Consider the following 22833-nt stretch of genomic DNA (forward strand, 5'->3'; position numbering starts at 1 on the left):
GCCTTTTAGCTTTGGGCACTCTCACTTTTTTTGCATGACATTTGTTTTTAGTAGAGGGATTCCCTTTGTCTGGCAGTTCCTATAGCCATCTTTGCAGTAGTTAATGTATTTATGACCAGATGTTTTTGGTGAAAGGATTTTCTTTTATTATCGATAAAATTCAACCATTTATGTCAATACAGTCGGCCCTTGTTATACACACATTTTTTATACACAGATTCAAGCATACATGGTTTGAAAATGTTCAAAAAAAGTAAAATTTTCAAATATCAAACCTTGGTTTTCCATTTTTTATAAGGAACACCATTTTGCTATGCCATTATATTTAATGAGACTTGAGCATACATGGATTTTGTTATACACGGGGGATCTTGGAACCAAACCCCAACGTATACCAAGGGTCCACTGTATGTTCTAGATAACATCTTGTAATTGTGTATTTCAGCCAAATCATCTTGTTGTCTTAATAGTGTTTACAAAAAATGTGGACAGAGTGAAATTGGCTAAATAGTTTTTTTAAGACTTGTTGCTCGTTATGCTAATTACCTGATTTTCTTATAAACTACAAATGTGGAAGTACTGAAAAATTAGCAGCTGTTCCATTTTGGACTGTAACCTTGAAAGTTGTAATATTTCCACCAGAAACAGGATCTCTGCAGTGTTTAATATCATTTTTTCCAAATGTTGAACATCAGATTTTCCCATTTAGGTGAAACATAGACCATTACAGGAGAGACATTGCTAGAAACATTTCCTTTTCTCCATCGAATCCAGGTGTGTAATGTTGTGCACTTTAGCACTATTATGCTTCCCTGTTTTCAGATGAATATATGTAGAAGAATCGTGTGTGTTTACGGAAATGTGTGTATTAGGATTATTGTGACAATAAATGGGTAATCCTGTGTATGCTGCCTCAAATTGCTTGGAGTTAATAATGCAATGATAAAATAGGTAACATCCTCATGGATGAATTTGTAATATGTGCCTGAATTACAATGCACTTTTGAATTGTTGTTACTTAGAAGGAAAACACATCAAAATTACAGTACTGGGCCTTGCTTCCAAGTAAAAGGTTTTCTTTAGATTTGAGAATTGCAGCTGTAATACACCAGTCGGGGCTGTAATGCCATCTTATTTGCTGTAGGATGAAAGTTGTTCAGATGTATCAGAATTCAGTGATCAGGGAAGGCTGCCTGTGGCAGAGACACAGAAATTGCTATTGTGTAGTTCTTTTTAAAGGCTATAATTGCATTTTTTTTAAATGTATAGAATCCTGCCCGGGGGAACTTTTTGACACCTCCTGTTCTTTCTTCTACTCAAACTTGAAGATCACTGATATGAGGAAAAAACCAGTGTTGGACTCTGAGGCTTCATACTGGTACAAAAGGCAATGTTAATGCCCTCAAATGCCACCCTGCTGCCTCTTAGCAAGCAGGGAGCATAAAGTTTAACCCTTTGTTGGACTTATTAATATGTGATGGAAGGATAGAATTATTCATCTGTTAGAAATCTGTGCTGTGGCTTAGTGGTTAAGATATCAATTCTGACAATTAGAAGGTCAGAAAGTTGGCAGTTCGAAACCTGAGTGCTGCGTGATGGGGTTTGCTTCTGTTGCTAGTCCCAGCTTCTGCCAACCTAGCAGTTCGAAAGCATTCAAATGTAAGTGGATATAAATAGGTACCACGTCAGCGGGAAGGTAACAGCATTCGGTGGAGTCATGCTAGCCATATGACCACTGGAGTAGTCTTCAGACAATGCTGGTTTTTTGGCTTAGTAACGGAGATGAGCACTGCCCCCTACAATTGGTTATGACTAGACATTCATGTCAAGCGACTGCCTTTACCTTTTTCCTTTAGAAATCCATACTCTGTGCTCCTTACTTTCAGGCATTTTTGACTTTCCCAAGCAAGACTGCTACTGCCACATGTGCTTCATTGAATGGATTTTAGGGAGATCATTTCTAACAGGAGCTTCCTTCCAGAAGAAGGTAATTTTAACTGGAACCATGGGGAAAGAACAGTTACATTCCCTTCACATCTTGGCCCTCATCCCCCTGCCTGAGTGCTTATTACTATTTCCTCAATACTCCTCTTTTATTTATTTTTAAGCACTGACATGCTGTTCTTCCTGCAAAGGTACGAAAGTGGCTTATAAGAAGAAAGAATAAAAGAGGAAGAACAAAAGAAAGATACTAATAAGTTAGTAATAGCCAGTTCTTGGGGAAATTGCATTTTGAGTACAAATCTTTGAATGCAGCCACTATAGCTACTGGACTTTTTGGTTGGAGGATTCTGGGAGTTGTAGTCAATGTGTTTTTCAATCTCTGGTTATAGCTTGAGATTGGGTATCAATAGTGAAACAATACTTTAAGTTTGTGGCATCAAGCTAGCACACATTTTGCCTGGATGAAAGTTAAATTCCAGTAGACAGTCATGTGGTTTGGTCCAGTTCAAATTAGTTGGCAACTTTGTTTTCAGGAAAAGAGTATTAGATAGTAAAATTACTTTCATCAAGTCCTGAGTATAATCTGTGTTATGTCGTTGTGTTTGTATTTTCATTTATTCTCCCGAAGAAGCAAAATAGTAGTGTAGCAGAATAAATTTCAAGTAGTTGTGGAAGAGAGTCAGAGATCTAATTTTTGTGTGTGGATTTGCCTGCATTCACTGCTTAAGACTAGAACCAGGACATGCAATCACATTTGCAGATGTAATGGCATTGCAGTTCGAAAAGGGTGTGAAGCTAGATTTAATTGGCACACAAATTTTACTGTATTTCCTGCCCTTAACTCTTCCCAGTTAGTATCTCATATATAACCCACAGAATAAATACAGTTTCCTGTAGCTCTAGAAGGGGAATTTGTGGGCCGTGGCTCTAAACGTCACATCACCCTGGGTGATATATTATAACCTGAATCATCAGCTGAACTTTTCCCTTGACTGAATGCTGTTGGGTGTCTTCTTCTAATCCTTTACTTAGTACACTAATTTCCTCTCCCCTCCTCTCTGCTGGTGCTGAAAGGAAAGGTTCCTACTGAATGGGTTTTATTTTTTTGATGAAGCTAAGGATGAGTTAACTTCCTGAGATGGTAACAGTTCTCTGTGTCCACATTGGGTAAAAATTAACCAGGTTTTAATAGTCAATTGCTTGACTGCCTTTAAAAACAAAAAGCTACACACTGATCCTAAGTCAATTAGTCCTTTGGCAAGTGGTGTCGTTACAGGATTACAAAAACACTGATTCCTCTGTACTTCTGGTATATCCTTGATCGGGAAGGATAAGTACTTGGACAGTCTTGTCCCTTGCAGAAATATGTCTGTATTTCTCTTGGATACTACTCACAGGAAAAAACGTGTGCTGACTCTGCCCTCCTGCTTTGGTTAAACTTTAGTCAACGTTTGCTTTGTGATAAGGTTTTTTTTAAAGGCCAGAACAGGCTGGGTGTTCTGTCTACAGCCAATCACTTTCTAGAGGAGTAAACAGGTAGACTAGCAAAGTTCAGAGCTTATTTGCTTTTTCAGAAACCCAACTCTCCTCCCCTTGTTTATAACTAGTGATGTAGAATGATTTTTAATCAAAAGGTGTATGCGTATTCACACCCATGTGTGGGTTGAAGTGAATCCTGTATGAGCCTAGATAGCTAAGCTACATGCCCAGTACCAAGAAATGTTAATTTCATTTTCCATTTTTCTAGGGAAGAGGGGGAATGTTTAGCCCTCCAGATGTTTTGTTCAATTTCAGCCCCTTTCAGATGTTGCTGGCTGGATCTCATGGGAATTGTAGTCTGGCAGCATCTGGACGGTCATACGTTCCCCACCCCTTCTTGAAGCTTTGTTAAACACAGACTCTTCAGTGTGAGCACTATGAATCACTTTGTTCAGCCTAAGGTGTTTGTATGTCTCTCTCTTTTAATAAACATGTATCGATGTATCATAACATGGCAGAAACAAACCAAAAAATGCTTACCATGTCAGATTACATTCACAGTTCAGAGGATAAATGCAGTCAGACAAGGGAAGTCCTTATCAAGCATAACAGCAGAGAGATTTATGAGTCTTAACAGGGAGAAGAAAAATCTAGGTAAAGTTCTGAGGAAAACAAATCAAGAGTCAGCCTACAGCAGGGATGGGCAGTCTTTAGCCTAGTCAGATCTACTTTGTGTTTGTTTAACTAGAATCTGAAAGAGGTAGGTGCAAATTAAAGGCTAAGCACACGAGACACAACTAAAGACCAGGGTGCCTCTACAAATTGACACTGGGAATTTGTTAATAGCACCAAAACCTAGCTCACAGTCCTTTCATATTTTCTTAATTTCAGCAGTCTGATTTAGTCAGAAAAGGGGATTTTCTTGTTAACCTGTTGCGAGCCAGAAATCCTTGCTGATATACTGCAGATCATCCAGAAATCTACCAGTTAGATTCATGTCTACTTTCTGTCCACGCTTGTCCTGGAAGACCAATGACTGCTAGTTGAGGAGGTAAGGTTAAGATCTTAACTGCTTGTTAACAGACAAATTAAGGGGATATCAATTTTCATCAAAATAGCCATCTTTTTAACAAGCTCTCTACCCAAGTGGTTTTGCTGTGTGAGCGCCTCAGCTAATACTATTCGTCACACTCTGTCATACTAGTCATTCACAGTGCATTTTAAAGCTGATTTCCAGTGAAATGCTATTTTTGGTCAGGCTGTTAAAAGATGGTTGGGGGGGGGGTTGTCTTTGGATCTGAGCTAAGAATATTTGTTTGTGCTATCTTAGAGCTCATGGTACTGATACCCTTGTTTAAGCATTGTTCTCTACTCAAGATGCTGCTTTCCTAGCTTAAAGCCCATCTTACTCTTCTGCTGACAATACCCACTCTTGGGGCAAAATTACATGTAGCATCTATGGTTGGATCGCCCTTCATTTTCATTTTGCTTGGAAGACTGAATTTGATCATATCAGTGGTGATGAGATCAGTTTTTAACTTCCACAGTTCCCTTATATATAACACATTCCCAAAGCTGCTTTTACCCTGGAGGGATAAAAGGGAGAACATGGGCATTTATATTTAAAGAGGGGAGAAAGCATTGAGTGATCAGTCATGGATCTCCCTGCAAAACTCAGGGTGGATCTCTTCCAGTATCATTGGACAAGACTAAACTAACCTTGGACATACAGTGTCTGAGTACATTGCAGTCTTACTATTTCATACATTTTTTAGGGGGTGGGTACCCATGTTAGCCTCTTGAGACTAAACAAGAAAGAGTCTTGTGGTGCTTTAAACACTAACAAGGTTTATTTGGAATAAGAGAGGTTGGGTCTAGTCCACAAAAGGGCATGCCAAGTAAAACGTTTTATTTTTCAAGGTATCTAAAGAATCTTTTTTGTTTCATGTACATGTTTCTTTCAAGAAATAAATGTAGTAATCTATTTTGAGCAGTAGCATATGTGTGAATTGTACTTCTGTATTCTGTAGCATCCTTGCAGTGATGGCGAACTTATGACACGAGTGCCAGAAGTGACACTCAGAGCTCTCTCTGCGGGCACAAGTGCCATCACCTCAGCACAGCGTTCGCCAGAGTTTGTTACTAGAAAGTCAGAAGGACATGGCACTTTGCGATAAATAAGTAGGTTTTGGGTTGTAGTTTGGGCACTCAGTATCTAAAACGTTTGCCATCATTGCAAGACATCTCTTGTTATAGCTCTAAAGATTAAACTACTACACACACTAGGATCTGGAAAGCAAAATTTTCCTGATTACTTATTCCAGGGTATTTTGTAAGAATAGTAAAATATACTAGTAAAATACTAGTATATTTTACTAGGAATGGGAAGGGCAGCTATAAAGAAACTGGACAAGATACTGAAAAGCAAAGACATACAACTGATCACTAAAGTCAGAATTGTCCAGGCCATTGTATTCCCAATTACCATGTATAGCTGTGAAAGCTGTACAATGAATGAAGTAGACAGAAAGTAAATCAACTCATTCGAAAGGTGGTGCTGGAGAAGAGTACTTAGGATACTGTGGATAGCCAAGAAGACAAACAAATGGGTTCTTGAACAGATCAGACCAGAGCTCTCCTTGAAAGCTAAGTCTCAAGTTGAGACTATTATACTTTGGCCATATAATGAGAAGGCACAGATCCCTAGAAAAAACAATAATGCTAGGAAAGTTAGAGGGTAAAAGAAAGAGAGGAAAGAGAGGCTGAGAACATGTAACATGCCCAAGGTCACCCAGTAGGTTTCTTGGCCAAGCTTGGAATCATACCTGGTCTCCAGAGTTGTAGTCTATCACTCGAACCTCTATGCCAGGGGTAGGCAACCTTTTTGAGCCGGGGGCCGGGTTGCTGTCCCTCAGACAGTTGGGGGGCCGAAGCCAAAAAATAAATAATTAAATAATTTTTAAAAAATTAAGATATAAATAAATCAGGACAATGTAGGACAAAATTTTCAATGGAAGACACTTTTTTAAAAAACGGAGGACACGCGAAAAAAATTGCCGATTTTTAAAAAAATGTTAAATAAATGCATGTTCTGAGGCTTCTTAGACAATTGCCCCCCAAAGGCCCCGCGGCCAATCGCGGCACGGACCGGGCTGGGGCGGTCCCAAGGCCTCGTCGGGCCGCATCCGGCCCGCTCAGGTTGCCTACCCCTGCTCTATGCCATGCTGGCTCTCACTTACCGTATATATTTGTGTATAAACTGAGAAATTTTAGTCAAAAATCAACCCAAAAAACCTGTGTCAACATGTCCCTATGTCATTCTTAGGTACATGCCCCTAAATGTTACCTTTGATCTATCCACAGTTCATATCAAAACCCATAATTTGGCCCCAAAACCTTCCCACAACTTGCATATGAGATTGATGCACATACGAGTAAATATAGTTGATTGGTAAGAGATTTGTCAAAAGCCTTTTGAAAGTTCAGGTAAACAGTGGCTGCATCCACACTGGAGAAATAATCCAGTTTAATACCACTGTAACTGCCCTGGTTCAGTGCTGTGGAATTCTGGGAACTATAGTTTGTTGTGGCAGCAGAACTCTCTGACAGAGAAGGCTAAATGTCTCACAAAACTACATTTCCCCGAATTCCTTAGTACTGAGACAGGGCAGTTAAAGTGGTGTCATTCTTCAGTGCAAATGCATCCAGTGTCTACAAGTTTGCCTCTAGTCATACACTTGTTGTTGACATTGTCAAATAATTATATAACGTTAGCGAGGAAGGACTTATATGAATGGAAGTTATGTTGATCCATTTTCAGCAAGACTTTTTCTATGTGCTTGATAATATTTTCTTTACTAGTGCTTTCCATCAGTTTATTTTGAACATATATTAAGCTAACTACTATTTTCTGGATCTCTACATTCCACCACAATTTCTTTTAAAAAATTGATATTACATTGACAAGTATTTATCCAACAATTCAAGTGCTTCCTCAGTTGGTTTTCTGTTTCTGGTGTGTTTGAAGAATTATTGTTGATCCAGATGTTACTGTTGTGTGTTTCTATCATTGTCGGTTCTTTTTTCCTTGTTCAAGTTTATCCTTTCTTGTTATGCACATTTAGGCAGAGGTGGAAGCCTCTTTTCCCTCTAATTCCTACTTTGACAATGCTTGTTAGCCATAGTGGTGACCTCTTGGACTTTGTGGTTCCTGTAGTGACATGTGGTATGCATTCTAGCCAAGCTTCTGTTATTGTGGTTTTAAGTAACATCCAGGCCTTCTGGAAGGATTTGACCCATTTGACACTTTTGAAGCCAAATATGACTGTTGAAAAAGCTTGGCTATTTGCCGCACGTAAAGATTTCTGCTCATTCAAATGTACTGTGTTGTTCAAATTTACACATCCTACAAAACCATCAGAACTTTCATACGGTCCCAGAAAAATGAGATAAGCTTTCAAGACCATGTTCACGTTCCTGTGGACAGGTACTTTAGTCCAGTGTACCTGCAATGGTCTTCACATCCTGTTCTTGATCCAGTGCAGATGGCCTCCAAGCTTCAGGGGAGGTGAAGTGTATAATTTGAACAGCTCATTGTAAACAAGATCTATAGGTATTGTTTGTTGGATTTCTCATTCAGCATGAGCAGGAAACTACCCACCACAGGAAACTGCAGTATCCTGAGTCATACATATAGCTCAATGTTGTCTTTACAACATACTCATAAAGTCTACAGTATACCAGACTATACTGACTGGCAGTAGCTGTCCAGGGCTTTAGCCAGAGTTTCAGAGGAAGGAACTGGCAAAGCAACCTCTGAGTATTCCTTGCTTGAGAAAACCCTGTGAAATTCGTGGGTCATCTAAGTCAATAAGCAGCTTAAAGGCACATACGCACATACAGAATACACTGGCCATGCAAGAAGAACTAAAGCTGAAAGAAGCAGGAGTGTAGGACCTTTGTAAAGAGCTGGTGAAAGGAAGAATCAGTTCTTGGAACCAGAGTCACCACCTGCAGAGTTCCCACTATATCAGCAGCTTGGCTTGGCTTTCTTCTTCTGGGGTTGATGGATGACCAAGTAAAGAAATGGCATGAAAATATATTACAGTATAGGATCATGGCAGAAAGGCTGTTATATGCCCAGATGTGGCAGTGTATGGAGATAATAAACAGAAGAATTGATATTGAAGACATTTGAATGAGCAGAAATTGATAAAGTAAACATTTTAATAAGAGAGAAATCAGTAAACAAATGTACAAAGGACTGAGAGATATTTGTACACATTTTATGAAAGCAGAATTATTTTGCACATTTTGAAAATTAGTTACTTTTCTTAGTATGAAGTAGAAGTATACATCAATTTTGGATTTTTTTGGAGAAAGTATGTCTTAATAATATGTATGTACCAAAAAATAGGAAAATGAGAGATCAGTTTTTAAATGTTTGGTGTTTAGATAGAAGTTGGAACCACTTCTTTTGGCCTGTGAATTTTGGGCCTTTGCTTCCAGATCAGCCATATGGAGAAAAAACATCAGCTCTGTAGTGCAGTTAATGGAATTTAATAGGCCTTCTATGTTTTGAATCAGCTGTGGATTGGATAGTTAGTTTTGTGGTTAATATATTTTTTTCCCAGAGCTTGGGAAAGTTACTTTTTAAAAACCTTTAATTCTCAGGATTCCCCAAACAGCATGACTGGTGGAAGATTCTGGTAGTCAAGAAGTTAACTTTTCAAAGTTCTGCATTTTTCCTTTTAAGATCCTTGCAAAAGTTCATGGTTGCAATGAGCAGCAGTTGGGACAGTAAGCTAATAAAATACAACAATTCAAAACATGAAAAACACCATAATCTCAGATGACAACTCTACTTGGAGCACTGCTAGAGGCACATTCAGACTATTTCCTCTCTGGCCCAGAAACATTTTATAAACATAGGGGCTCGACAGACTGCCCTGAAAGGACAGGCTGGAGCTGCCCATTTTTGCTGCTGAGGGACACCACAGCAGTCAAACTGTGCTGCCTCTCTTTGCACCAAAAAGAACCCACTAAAAGCAGATTTTTTTGCTGTGTGCAGCAGACACCTCGAGTGTGCCATTAACGCCCTGTCGCACGTTGATGATGCAAACATGGCGCCATGATGTGCGGGTGCTGCGCTGCACTTGCGTCATCATGGCGGCCCCCATGTAGACAGGGCTTTGCCATGATGGCTGCCACCGTGCGGTAGGGCTCGGGACCATGTGATTGCTCCACATTCCTGAGCCCTAAAATCGGCCCCAGACTGCTGCTTTCCGGCAGTCTGTGCCAGGCCTTAATTCCCAAAACCAATAGATTTAGTAAGCTGGTAATGTGTTTCCTGCTTTCTTGCTGCTTTTGTTCTTTTCTCCTGCACTTGTTTATGACTTTTGTGTGCTTGTAGATATTTCGCCCCACCTAATGGGGCCGAATAATCTTGAGATTAATGTCAAATCAGATTCTCTACCTCCACCCCTTGCTCATTGCAATCTGATGGAGTGATCTGGAGATCTCAAAAGCTTGCACGTATTTTTATGTTCTTTCGGTTGACCTAATATAGTTATTGAGAGCCAGCATGATGTAGTGATTTGAGCACTGAACAATGATTCTGGAGATCAGGGATCGATTCTCCACTCAGCCTTGAAACCCCCTAAGTGACTTTGGGCAAGTCCCACAATCTCAACCCCAGAACACCCCCCCCCCCCCCCAAAAAAAAATAAGTCAAGAAATGACTTGAAGAGAGACAGCAACAACAAAATACAGTTATTATTCTAATATGGATTTTGGCATTCTACTGACCAAATCACAGCTGCTTCTGTTTTGATTCCTTTGGCTTATATGTGCTTTCTCATCTTAGCATCCAGAGTTACTCTTTACTTTCACTTTGCTCTCTGTTGCCTGGTTCAGATGCACCATGTACGCATGGTGAACCATTAACCTGAAAATAGTATTCTGCTGAGTATGATTTACCTACGGTATTTCTGATGGCTTCTCATATGTTGGAATAAGTGTTGGCATTGTGAGAAGGGTGTCAGATTGTAACTGATGATTCCTCTCTTTGCGTATGCATGTGTATGTGGAGTGGGGCACCTAGTGAGGAATATAACATAATATACTTCTGTGTCTTTGATAGTTGACATGGACCAAGAACCAATTTTAAAAGATCCTTTAAAAATTGTGGTTGTGTACATCAGTGTTGGGGTAGCATTGAGATGTAGTGAAAGAATGGGTTTAGTTTCCAGAAATGCTGTTGTTCAGGCATTGCCATTTGAAACTTCTTCATTATCTTTGGTTTACACTAAGTTGTACTATGTTTGAGGAAGTAAGATTATTTTTCCATTAGAGGGTTTTCCCTGCTTTATTGGCAAAGATATGCATTTGTGGTTGTGTTTATGCTCCAACAGTTCCTGTGTATAAGGCACTGTTACTATTTACTAATAATTATCTTCTGTACACCACAATTGCTGCTGTATATAACTGTCTCTGTTTTGCTTTAGGGAAGATTTTGAGAGTTCATCTAAAAATATAAACTGATAGAATTGCCACACTGTAGCTGTGCAAGTTACTCTCAAATTAGGGATCAACTGTTTCTCGATAATACTGTACATGTCCAGCCAGCCACTTACGTGGAGGAAAGCAGCACCGAACTCAATGAGACTCACCTCTGGGTAGTTATGTATAGGTTGTATAGTAAGCCCTTGGTATTTGATGGGGTTTATTTCCAGGAAGCCCCATGGATAACAAATCTACGGATGCTCAAGTCCCATTAAATAGAATGGCACAGTAAAATGGCACCCCTTATATAAATGGTAACATTAAGGTTTTGTAAGCAGATGTACCCTCCCTTTGTCATCTTGTCATCAGATCTCAGAGGGAGAATGAGGTCTGCCAGCTCCATCAGGCCTGGCCTGAACTAAGAAGAAGAACCCTCCCTCCAGCCCATCTACCTGGGTCCAGGCCTCAGAGAGAGAGAACTGCTGGACCTGATCCCCGTCCCCACCACCATTCCCTTCTCCTTTTGTGTCGTGTCTTCTTAGATTATAAACCTGAGGGCAGGGCATTGTCTAATTAAAAATAATAATTGTAAGCTGCTCTGAGAGCCTTTAGGGCTGAAGGGCGGGGTATAAGTACTCTAATAATAAATAAATAAGGTTGGCTTTTTTGGAATTTATGCATTTTTAAAATATTTTTCAAACTGTGGATACGTGAATCTGTGGATAAAAAATCTGTGGATCTGGAGGACTGGCTGTACAGTAATGTGCCATATACTGGTCACCCTGCCACTTTGCGTGCAGTTGTTGAGATTTGAGCTGTTTATTATAGGCTAGCTATGTTTTATTGGTATATCTTTTTGTCCAATGACCAAAGATCTTTTTTACAGTTAAGCACAGGACAGGTTATGCAGAGCAAATAAACAGCAGCGAGAGCAGACCCTTGGGAAGCAGGTTAAGAATTTGTCTCTGTTGTAATCTTTAAGCTGTTGCTGTATATTTGCAACACTCTTGTTGATCTGTGAAATAGAGAACACGATTTAAAGTGATGTAGTCCAGGATGTTAGATATAATTTCTGGGTTGAAATGGTTTATAGCTCTTAAAATTGTTCATGTTTGCTGTTTTGAAGCCTAACAATGAAGACCAATAATTTCTGCTGTGCAGATGTGTGTGTAGTGGGGGGAGTGGAGATGGGAAGGGAGGAAGAGGAGTAGTGGCCAGACTCTTCGGGAGTTACTCAGTGTGTTCACATGTGGGCTGGTTTTCTCTTCATCTTGTTTTCACAATTGCATACTCCAGCTTGTAATGTGATACCCCTGCAAAAAAAAGGCAAAATGATCCTTTGTGGTGCATTGTATATCACTGTTATGTGCGTGTGTAGGCTGGCAGATTTGCACACATACCATCTACTTAAAATTACCTGGGATGACAGGTGTCATAACTTGTGACACCTCCTCCTTGATTTTTGTTTTTGTTCCTACTTTATTATAGGGGTCAACATTTTTGAGTAATTAGACTGATTAGACAAAAGCTTGCTCTTCCCATGTAGCAAATTGCCAGGGTGACTATATCTCTGTTATTTTTAACATCCCTGTCCAGATACTCTTCTGGATGCTTACCTCTTATTTTTGTTTATGGTGGGACTGAATTATCTTTTTTGCCTTCTATAGCTCTCTAGGGCACGTTACAAAACGGGCGGTCTTGCGCCGCTGCCGATTGCTGCGTCTGGGAACCACAACAGCCAAACAGGAAGAGGCGCCGCAATGCACAAGGCACGCACTCATGGCACCACTTCCGGTGCACGGCGTCCGGACGCTGTGCATCCATGATGTCAAAATGGCGGCGCCCAACTGTATGCGGCGCCGCTATTTTGACGTAATCGTTACGGGTGAGGGGCAAGGTGTGTCAGGAAGCGCCGCCCCTCACGCATAACGACAGCGCCCCATAGAGCCCGTCTGGAATGCGCTTAGGATTCAGTTTCCAAAAGAGGAACCAAATACTTGGAAAACTAATTCAGAATCTAGAAAGTTACTTTTTTATAAGTAATTCACTGAAAGAATAATTCCATGCTGTTGTTAGGTATAGTGCTAAAGAAGTAACTTGGCATTGCTTGCTATTTTTGTTGCTTTTAAGGGAAAAAATATAGAAGAATGGCACACAAAATGAAAAAATATGTCAGAATACTACTTAAAAATGCCCTGAAAAAGTAGCTTTTAAAAGTGACTGGCAAAAATTAATACCAGTGATGTTACTTTACTTTTTTCTTGCTTCTGAAATGCAACTTCGTTATTCCTACATTACACTCTCAGTAACTTGCAACAGATAACTGTATTTCTTGTAATATGTTACTCCAATGGTCTAGCTTAACTTGTGATTTTACTCATTAAACAAAAGAATTTTCCTCTCGGCAGTGTTCTGCCTCTCTAGAGTTTTTCTTGTTGTTGTTGTTGTGTGCCTTCAAGTTGTTTCTAACTTATGGCGACCATAAGGTAAACCAACCAAGGGGTTTTCTTGGCAAGATTTGTTTAGAGGGGGTTTGCCTTTGTCTTCCTCTGAGGCTGAGAGTGTGTGACCTGCCCAAGGTCAGCCAGTGGGTTTCCAAAGGTCTATAATTCTCTTCTTTGCCATCTCTTCCCCAGTTGTTGAGAGAGCCCTACTGAGAACAGGCTAGAATCTCCTTGGAATTGCTAGAATTTCCAATATTACCAGCTATTATATTAAACAAGATGATTCTCCCTACCTCATGCCCAGCAGCGGTTGGGGATTATGTCTGCTTTTGCTTCCCAGAATACATGTAAGAATTTACTAGTTTCATCTTTAGACTTTTGTAGCATGATGTTACTATGTAATGCTGCTGTTGACAGACATGTGGCTTTCTTTGCTGCCACATGATGTAAGCTAGGATGACTCAGGGAACTGATAAATGAAACAGCATAATAAACAGCATCCCCAGATGCTTACTTCATTAAACACTTGCTGATGAAATAAACCTCGTGGGTGTCCTTGTCCTTCAAATCAGCAGCTGGAGCTATTAGAACTCTTGTGAGAATATTCCCTTTGGTCCATCTAATGCACAACACAAAAAGCTCTGTTTATATTTGATAGCAGTTTCCCCCTTTATGTCTACCACATGGGCATGACTTTGTTTCTGTGTGAAGACATTTTTTCGCTTGCATGCTTTCCATACAGCTAAAAAGGTCAATGCAATTTTAGGCTGCATCAATAAAAGTATAGTGTCTAGATCAAGAGAAGTAATAGTGCCACACTATTCTCCTTTGGTCAGGCCCCACCTGGAATATTATATCCAGTTCTGGGCGCCACAATTCAGAAAGGATGTTGAGAAACTGGAACAAGGAACAACTTAGGGAGCTGGGGGTGTTTAGCCTGGAGAAAATAAGGTTAAGAGGTGATATGATAGCCCTGTTTAAATATTTGAAGGGATGTCATATTGAGGAGGGAGCAAGCTTGTTTTCTGCTGCCCCAGAGAACAGGACCTGGAACAATGGATGCAAGCTATAGCAAAAGAGATTCCACCTCAACATTAGGAAGAACTAATGTAAGTAAGGGCTGTTCGACAGTGGAACACACTCCCTCGGAGTGTGGTGGAGTCTCCTTCTTTGGAAGTCTTTAAGCAGAGGCTGGATGGCCATCTGTCGGGGATGCTTTGATTGAGATTTCCTGCATGGCAGGGGGTTGGACTGGATGGCCCTTGTGGTCTCTTCTAACTCTCCGATTTTAGAAAACAATTGGCTAGCTGTCTTCTTTTTAAGGCTACGACCTGGTTGCCAATAGTGTTTTTTTGTTTTGCTTTAACTGAATGAAGGTGTGAATGGCTGCTTAAATAGGATAGTTCAAATTCTTCCTGGTGAGCTCCGCTCGGTTGCCTCCCTTGATCTGTTTAGGAAGAAGTTAAAAACCTTCCTTTTCCAACAGGCTTTCCCCCAGATGCTGTGATATCTGCTCTCTCCCCGTTGCACCAGCACTTTAAGCTAGTTATTGTTGTGGTTTTAATCTTGTGATTTTTTAAATCCTGTTTTTAATAATTTTAATTGTATTGCTGTGTATTTTTTATATGGATACTGTTTGTAAATTGTACATTGTGTAGTACCTTTGTTGTAACCCGCTTTGATCTGCCAGGAAAAGCGGGCTATAAATAAACAGTTTATTATTATTATTAAATTAGTTGCCATTGTACTGTAACACCTGATCTATTGACCGTGATCTGGTGTCATATTTAGGTGAATATTGTGGTTAGATGCAATATTCATTGATACATAAAATCAATACATAGAATGTCCATATAAATTAACTTATATATTGAATCACCATATCCGGGAATTCAAATGTAAGTTCAAACCAAGGATAGGGATGCTCTGTAATCAGAAGAAGAACATACTACATGATCAAAAAGAAATAATAAGATGATGGAAGCAATATACAGAAGAGCTATATAAAAAGAGCACTTTGTGATTGAAGAACCATATGAACATGAAGCCCACATTCTAGAGAGTCAGTTGGAAGCTGCACTAATAGAATTTGGAAGGAATAAATCAGCAGAAAAAGATGATATTCCAGTTGAACTGTTACAATGCATAGAGACAGAATCAACTCAATTATTAACTAAAATATCCCATCAAATATAGAAAATAAAACAATGGCTAATAGATTGGAAACAATCAATATACATCTCCATCCACAAAAAAGGAGAGCAGTTATAGGGCAATAGCATTAACTTCCCACAGAAGCAAAATCATGTTCAAAATACTGCAGCAAAGACTCCAATCATATATGAAGAGAGAAATTCCAGAAGAGCAAGTGGCTTTCAGTAAAGGAAGAGGCATGAAAGACCACATTGTGAACATATGATGATTGATGGAATGCATCAAAGAATTCCAGAAGAAAGCCAGTGTATGCTTTATAGACAATAAAAAAGCCTTTGACTGTGTAGATCACCAAAAGTTATGGAATGCTCTTAAAGAAATGGGATGCTACTACGTTTGATAGTCCTGATGAGGAATCTGTACTTAGGACAAGAGGTTACTGTTAGAACAGAATATTGAGAAACAGATTGGTTCCCAATTAGCAAAGAGGTCAGGCAAGGCTGCATTCCATCTACTTGTTCAAGGTGTATACAGAAAATATCATGCAAAGAGCACGTTTAGACTCAGAAGAAGGAAGAGTGAAGATAGGAGGAAGGAACACTAGCAATCTAAGATACGCAAATGACACTGTTATACTAGTGGAAAATAACAGAGACTTGGAACAATTACTAAGGAGAGTTAAAGAAGAAAGGCAGGCTTACTGCTGAACATAAAGAAAATGAACATAGAGGATCAACATAAATTCAGCCTAGATAATGAGAAAATTGAACTAATCAAATAGTCCCTGTGCTTTAGATCAAATATTGATCAGAATGGAGACTGCAGTGAAGAAATCAGAAGACTAGGAATGGGAAGGGCAGCTATGAAAGAACTAGACAAGATCTTAAAGTGTAAGAGCTTTAAAGTTAGCATCATCCAAGCCATTGTATTCCCCATCACTACGTACAGATGTGAGAGCTTGACAGTGAAGAAAGTGGATAAGAAGAAAATCAACTCATTTGAGATGGGTTGCTGGAAAAGAGTGCTGAGGATACCATGGACAACCATATGAGTCCTAGAACAGATCAAGCATGAACTCTCCCTGGAAGCCAAGATGATAAAATTGAAGCTGTTGTACTTTGGCCACATCATTAGAAGGTCTGACTCATTAGAAATGACAATAATGCTAGGAAATGTAGAAGTTAGTAGAAAGAGAGGAAGACAGCATGTTAGATGTCTAGACTTATTCAGTGAGGTCATGGGTTTGAATCTGCAGGACCTAAGCAGAACAGTGGAAGATAGAACATCTTGGAGATGTCCCATCCACAGGATTGCCATAGGTCAGGGTTGAATCAAGGACAGTTAACAAAATTGGATCAGAGAAAATAGCAAGTAGAATCAGAAAGCATGGTAATATCAATCCACTGCCAGTGGTTGGAAAACATAACTAAATATGGCACAAAGTGCAGATCACTTTGTACATGTTCTTGCACTCTGAACAGCACTCTAATTCATCCAGATTTGAACATCTTCCCGCCCCCCACCATCATGGATTTAGGTTGGAATGATTTTACCATATGTTTAAGCCAGGGGTGGGCAATTATGGGAGACTAGGGGGCTGCATTAGCCACCCAGAAGACTTTGGAGGGCTGTATCTCCCTTTTTAAAAAATATTTTTGTCCCCACATGTTTTCTGGGGGTTTAGGGAACATTTTTACCATGCTTTTAAACCTTCCCTAGGCCATTTTAATATGCTGTGGCAGACAGAGATTTTAATGAGGGTATTGTTTGCATATTCTGTTTTAAATATGTTTTAAAAATGGCTTTTAACATACATTTTAACTTTTTTAAAAAGATAAGTTTAGTTTAATTGTATTTTAACTCTTGTGCTGAGTTTCAAGCTGTATTGTGTTTTGAAAAAGTTGTATGTTTCCTTGGATCCAGTGCTGGAAGAAAGGCAGGATAAAAATAGAATAAAATAATGTAAATCCAAACCTACTTTCTCTCTTTCCCAGTATAGTGTATGGAATTGGTCTGACTGTACAAAGGATACCTAAGATTTAGACAGGGTGGCATTGTCATTTATCTTTCTGTCACTCTCTTTTAAGAATTGGTTATCTTTCCTATTACAAAAGATGGATGATTTGCCTGCAGACTGAAAACTAACTTCAAGGCCAAATCCTGGTGTCCTGTCTAGCTGAGGTTTCCATTAAAATGTTGTAGTGGAAGGCAAAAATGAGAAAGCTTCTCCACACCTTGAGATGCTCAGGTTTGGCTCTGCTGCACTGAGTGCTGCTGTGAAGGTCAACATGGCCATCTGGGGGAGGGTGGAGCCGAGAAAGCATTATGTCCACGACACTTGTGTAAACCTGTTCCAGATGGTCCATTGCAAATTCATGATGCTTAACTGACTAGGGAAAGAACAGCACTTTCTTTGTAATAATATATTACAAGGTGGATGCAGGGGAAAATGTGATATCCCAAAATGAACATAGTTTCCTTAAGGGAAGATAACAGGATGCTGGCAACTTATAAGGAACAGCTGTTGATTTGTTGTGGTATAAACTGATTATTTGGATAAACTAGTCTTGAATTAATCATTTCTCATTCCATTTTATAGTCTTAGATTGAAAATTCTCTCTTTGGTAGCAGCTGGAGGGGGAACATGATGCAGGTAGATGAACTATGGTATAAATTTACCAGTTACTTATGGAAGCTGATTAATTTTAATTTGTACCTGATTGGTTTACAATCGTTATCTTGCAGTGGGAGAAAAAAAGAGAAGAAAAGAAACCTGAATAGAGGTTTGGGAAGTAATGTGAATTGAATAGTTATCAGTCTACCTAAGCTCCTGTCCACATTTTTGTCTTAGGCGGGTGATAAACCGCCATAAAATACGTATTGACTACGTATTAGGGTTAGGAAGGGGCGGTGCTTCTGCACCCCCCTAACCCTAGTACGTAGTGAATACGTACAATATGGTGGCAGCTGTTCCACACGGCTGCTGCCATATTGATGTAGCGGACGCTGTGCGTCCGCATGTCGCACAGCGCTTATGACATCACAAGTGCGCCATTGGCGCCTCGCGGCGTCATAACCGCACCGCAGGAAGAAGCTCCATTTTGGAGCTTCTTTTTTGCTCCGCGAGGGAGTCGCGCGGTTTGGCTGCTGCGGCTCCCTCGCGGAGCAAACAGCAACACCGGCAGAACGCTCCATAGTTTCTTTTGAGAAAAGACATTTATTATATAAATCCCAAGCCTTAATCACAGAGTCCAAAAAGGTCAAGATGACATAGTCTTCCAGTTTTCCCACTGCTTCTTTTGTCTTTCCTACTGCCCACAAAAATACTGTTTAGGAAGGTCATGGTGCTTTTAGATTAGTAGCAAGAGCTTCCCCTCGTTACCCAAAGAACAGGTGAAGGGGGGTGGGAGGTTCCCACCAACTGTCAGCATTACTTCAGATGTTGGGGAAATTAGCTTTGCAAGAGGCTTGGGTAATTTTTGACCATTTACACCAGTGTATACTAATACAGTGTACCCGCGTTATATGTGGACTCCAGCATACTCTGGAAGTCCGCACCAGAAGAAGCCTTGGCACATCCGGAAGGGGTAATGGCATGCACACCACCGTGTGCATGAGCCCCATTATTTTCTATGGGGCTTGAGCATATGCAGAATTCCCCTTACATTGGGGGGTCCCCGGAACGGATCCCCCACATAAGGGAAGTGCCCACTGTACTTGGTCTTGGGTGAATTAAGAAAGTTTTATTTGGAAAAATGCAAAGTGCAGTCACACACACAAGATAGCAGTTCCAATAGACACAGCATACAGAGCTAACCAAAATGGAAATATGGAAAGGGGATAGCAGAATTTTAGGGGTTTGCAGTGAGCTTATAATTACCATTCCAGTGAGAAGATTGTGGCCAGGTAACAAAAGCTAAATGATTTATCCCAGAACAATGGGATTCTGGACTGGTTGATGGCTTTAACTTTCATGGAACAAAAATAGTGATTGGATTGGGATATCCCTGAGATAAATGGATGGGGAAATTTGACTGGGGACACCACATAAAGTAATCAGAGAAGTTTGCTTACTTCTTTGGATGTGAAGAGATCCTTTGTCTGAAGTTTCAAGAGGAAAAATAGATTAATTGAGGGAAGGAGCACTTGATAGCTTTGTTTACCTGGTTGTACACATGCCTTGGGGGAAGCTATACTTTTTTTCCTAGGAACCTGACCTAGTATTCCTGAAAGGTCATCAATCTCTCAGAAACATGCTGTCTCCAGATGTGGGATATAAAACTAAAAGGACTCACAAATATTGCACAGGATATGCAGGGCTGCTTAACAACCCCCCTCCAATTTGGAAACACTCTCAGCCTGGACAGATATTCTAGTTTGCAGAATTTAAGTAGATTGAACGAAAAAATGGAAGAGGGTAGATCCCATATTTGCTCTTGAGTGGAATTCTTCTGTATTTATCAGTGGAACCAATTGCCTAGAGAGGTGGTGAGTTCTCAGTGTCTGGATGTTTTCAAAAAGAGACTGGACAGCTATTTGTTGGTGATGCTCTAGCTGGAGATTTTGTGTTGAGCTGGAGTACCTGATGGCCCTTGGGTACTCTTCCAATTCTGTGGTTCTGTATATATTGACATGGAAATGGAGAACAAGTTGTGATGAATTCTCTCCATGCTTATAGAGTATAAACTCTGCCCCTTAATTCACAGTCAAACTCCATGTCATTTTAAAGATGTATATAGCATCTACATGGGCAAGTCACACATTCAACGTCAGAGGAAGACAATTGCAAACCTCCTCTGAACAAATCTTGTCAAGAAAACTCAATGATAACTTCGCCTTAGGGTTGCCATAAGTTGGAAACAGTTTGAAGGCACACAGCAACAAAGCAGCTACATTTTTTAAATTTTTACTCAAAAGTAAACTTGAGGGACTCAGTCTGGACTAGAATTCTAAGGAAGCAATAATGTTTTTTAATCATTTGTCCTTTCCCCCATGCTCTCATCCTGCTCTCCCCATGGTCCTTCCAATGGGAGGGAGCCCTGGTGGCGCAGTGGCTGAATGCCAGTACTGCAGCTACAGTGTTGTGAGATTGATCCCAGAGGGCTCCAGGTTGACAGTCTTCCATCCTTTCGTAGGTCAGTAAAATGAGTATCCAGCTTGTTGGGAGCAATTGGCTTACAAGATTGTAAACCGTTTAGAGCATTGGTTCCCAACCTTTGTTGGGCCGTGACCCCCATTGCGTCCGAAAGTCCTGCCCGGCACCCCCCCGATTGGTTGGGAGACCAGGAAGGGTCGGGCCTTCCGGCCACCTTGAAGCCCCAGCAGCCTGTGCGGTCAGAAGTCCCGCCCCTTCCCGCCCTCCCAATCAATTAGGGAGGCCACCGGCTGGAAAAAGTGGCGGGACATCTGGCCACAAAGACTGCTGGAAGCCCCTCCGCCTCCTCCTCCATGCCAGCCAGGCCTGCTCTGGCCTGCCGCGGCCGCCATTGCACAGGGCTTCCGCCACTGCTTCTGCAATAGCAGTGGCGGTGATGACGGCAGCCATGTGGAGGAGGAGGAGGGGAAGAAGGGGCGGTGACAGTGGTGCCCACGGGGAGGAGGTGAGGAGGAGGAGGAGGCAGTAGCAGCCCCATCCCTACGCAGTGGTGGTGCAGGCACTGGCATCTGCGGGGAAGAAGGGAGGAGGCAGCTCTTTCCCCATCTCCACGCGGTGGTGGCGCCGGCACCCGTGGGGAAGAGGGAAGGAGGAGGAGGCAGCCCCATCCTCATCCCCGCGTGGTGGCGGTGCCAGCATCGGTACCCGCGGGGAAGAAGGGAGGAGAAGGAGGCAGCCCCATTCCCATTCCTGTGCGGTGGCGGTGCTGGTGCCAGCACCCGCAAGGAAGATGGGAGGAGGAGGTGGCAGCCCCAACCTGGCGACCCCTGAGAAAGGGTAGATCGACCCCCTGGTTGGGAATCCCCGGCTTAGAAAGTGCTGAGTTCATTATGAAGCAGTATAGAAATGTTATTGCTATTGCTATGGTCCTGATCTGCTGCCTGTGTACAATTTCCTCTACCCAAAAGTTATCCATTTGTGTGATTTACTTTTGGTAATGTCAGTTGTAAGCTGAGTATCCTCAAACTGTAGATATTTCCACTTTTGCTTGTTATTCTGGATCAGAGTTGAGGACCTGTTTCCTTATAGATGTTCTTGTGTTTAGGTAAGAAGTCAAAGAGTTTGGGTAAATCTGGCTACTTTCAGTATAAGGCAACATGATGTGGTGGTGGTGGCTGCTGCATTTGCTTCTTCTTTGGAAGCTAAAGGTCTTTGAAAGACAGAAAAGAGATGTGTTATTGTCTGTCTTTGCCTGTGTCTCTACATGATACTTAAAAAAGCAAAGAAGGGACTCCAGTGTCCAGATTGGTTGAAACATGCATTCAAATGTTCCCTTGGCTCTACTTAGGGTTGCCATTTCACGGTGGTGGGCGGGACTTTCCCGCCCCCAGGGGGGCGTGCCCGATCCCGTCCCGCCCCCGCCCCCGGGTGGCTGCCCAACTCTGAGCTCCCAGGGCTGCTGCCTGCCTTCTATAGAGTGCTGCCTGTGAAGCATGCCTGGAGCAGCAGCAGGAGGACTGAACCCAGCAGGGGCGGGGTCTGCTGCACTGCCCTGCCTCTATTGGCCAGCCCTCTGCTTCCTTATTTGGGCAACATCCATGCAGGGAGGAATTTACATTCAGGCAAGCTGCTTCCCCCTTTCTCTTTCCCCTCCTTCTCTTCTTATTATTGTTCCGTTTTTTTTCTTCTCCTCCTCTTCCTCGTCTCCTTTTTCTTCCTTTCTTCCCCCTCCTCATCTTCTTTTTCTCTTTCTTCCTCTCTCTAAGCCCCCCTCCTCTTCTTCTCAGGGGTCCAGGGCTTCTCAAGGCTTTGCCCCCATTAGAAAAGAAAAAAGGCTTTGGATCTGTCCCATAAATCCCTCCTAAGTTGAGACATACCTGGGAAAAATAGGGGATGAGGGGTTTGGGGGGGTTGGAGGGGGCAAGGAAAAGGAGGAAGGGGGAATTCCTAAGAAGGCTTGGGAGTGAGAAATGTAGTTTTCAATGGCACAAAGGACTGCCTGTGATCTTGCAAATGCTATGCCTGCTTGGAAGTGGGAAATGTAGTTTTCAAAGGCACAAAGGACTGCCTGTGGTCTTGCAAATGCTATGCCTGCTTGGAAGTGGGAAATGTAGTTTGCAATGGCACAAGGGACTGCCTGTGGTCTTGCAAATGCTATGCCTGCTTGGAAGTGGGAAATGTAGTTTGCAATGGCACAAGGGTCTGCCTGTGATC

General features: G+C 41.4%; 1 protein-coding gene across 1 annotated transcript in view; it reads left to right on the forward strand.

Annotated features, from left to right (window-relative positions):
• The first annotated feature begins 4063 nt into the window (after positions 1-4063).
• The window catches only part of SEMA4G (semaphorin 4G), a 126348-nt gene continuing 107578 nt past the window's right edge, over positions 4064-22833 (forward strand). The window contains exon 1 of the mRNA XM_042458498.1: positions 4064-4474. The gene's annotated coding sequence lies outside the window, so the exon portion shown is untranslated. The remainder of the gene's footprint in view (positions 4475-22833) is intronic.

The sequence above is a fragment of the Sceloporus undulatus genome, chromosome 3 (assembly GCF_019175285.1).
Source record: "Sceloporus undulatus isolate JIND9_A2432 ecotype Alabama chromosome 3, SceUnd_v1.1, whole genome shotgun sequence".
Classification (NCBI taxonomy): domain Eukaryota; kingdom Metazoa; phylum Chordata; class Lepidosauria; order Squamata; family Phrynosomatidae; genus Sceloporus; species Sceloporus undulatus.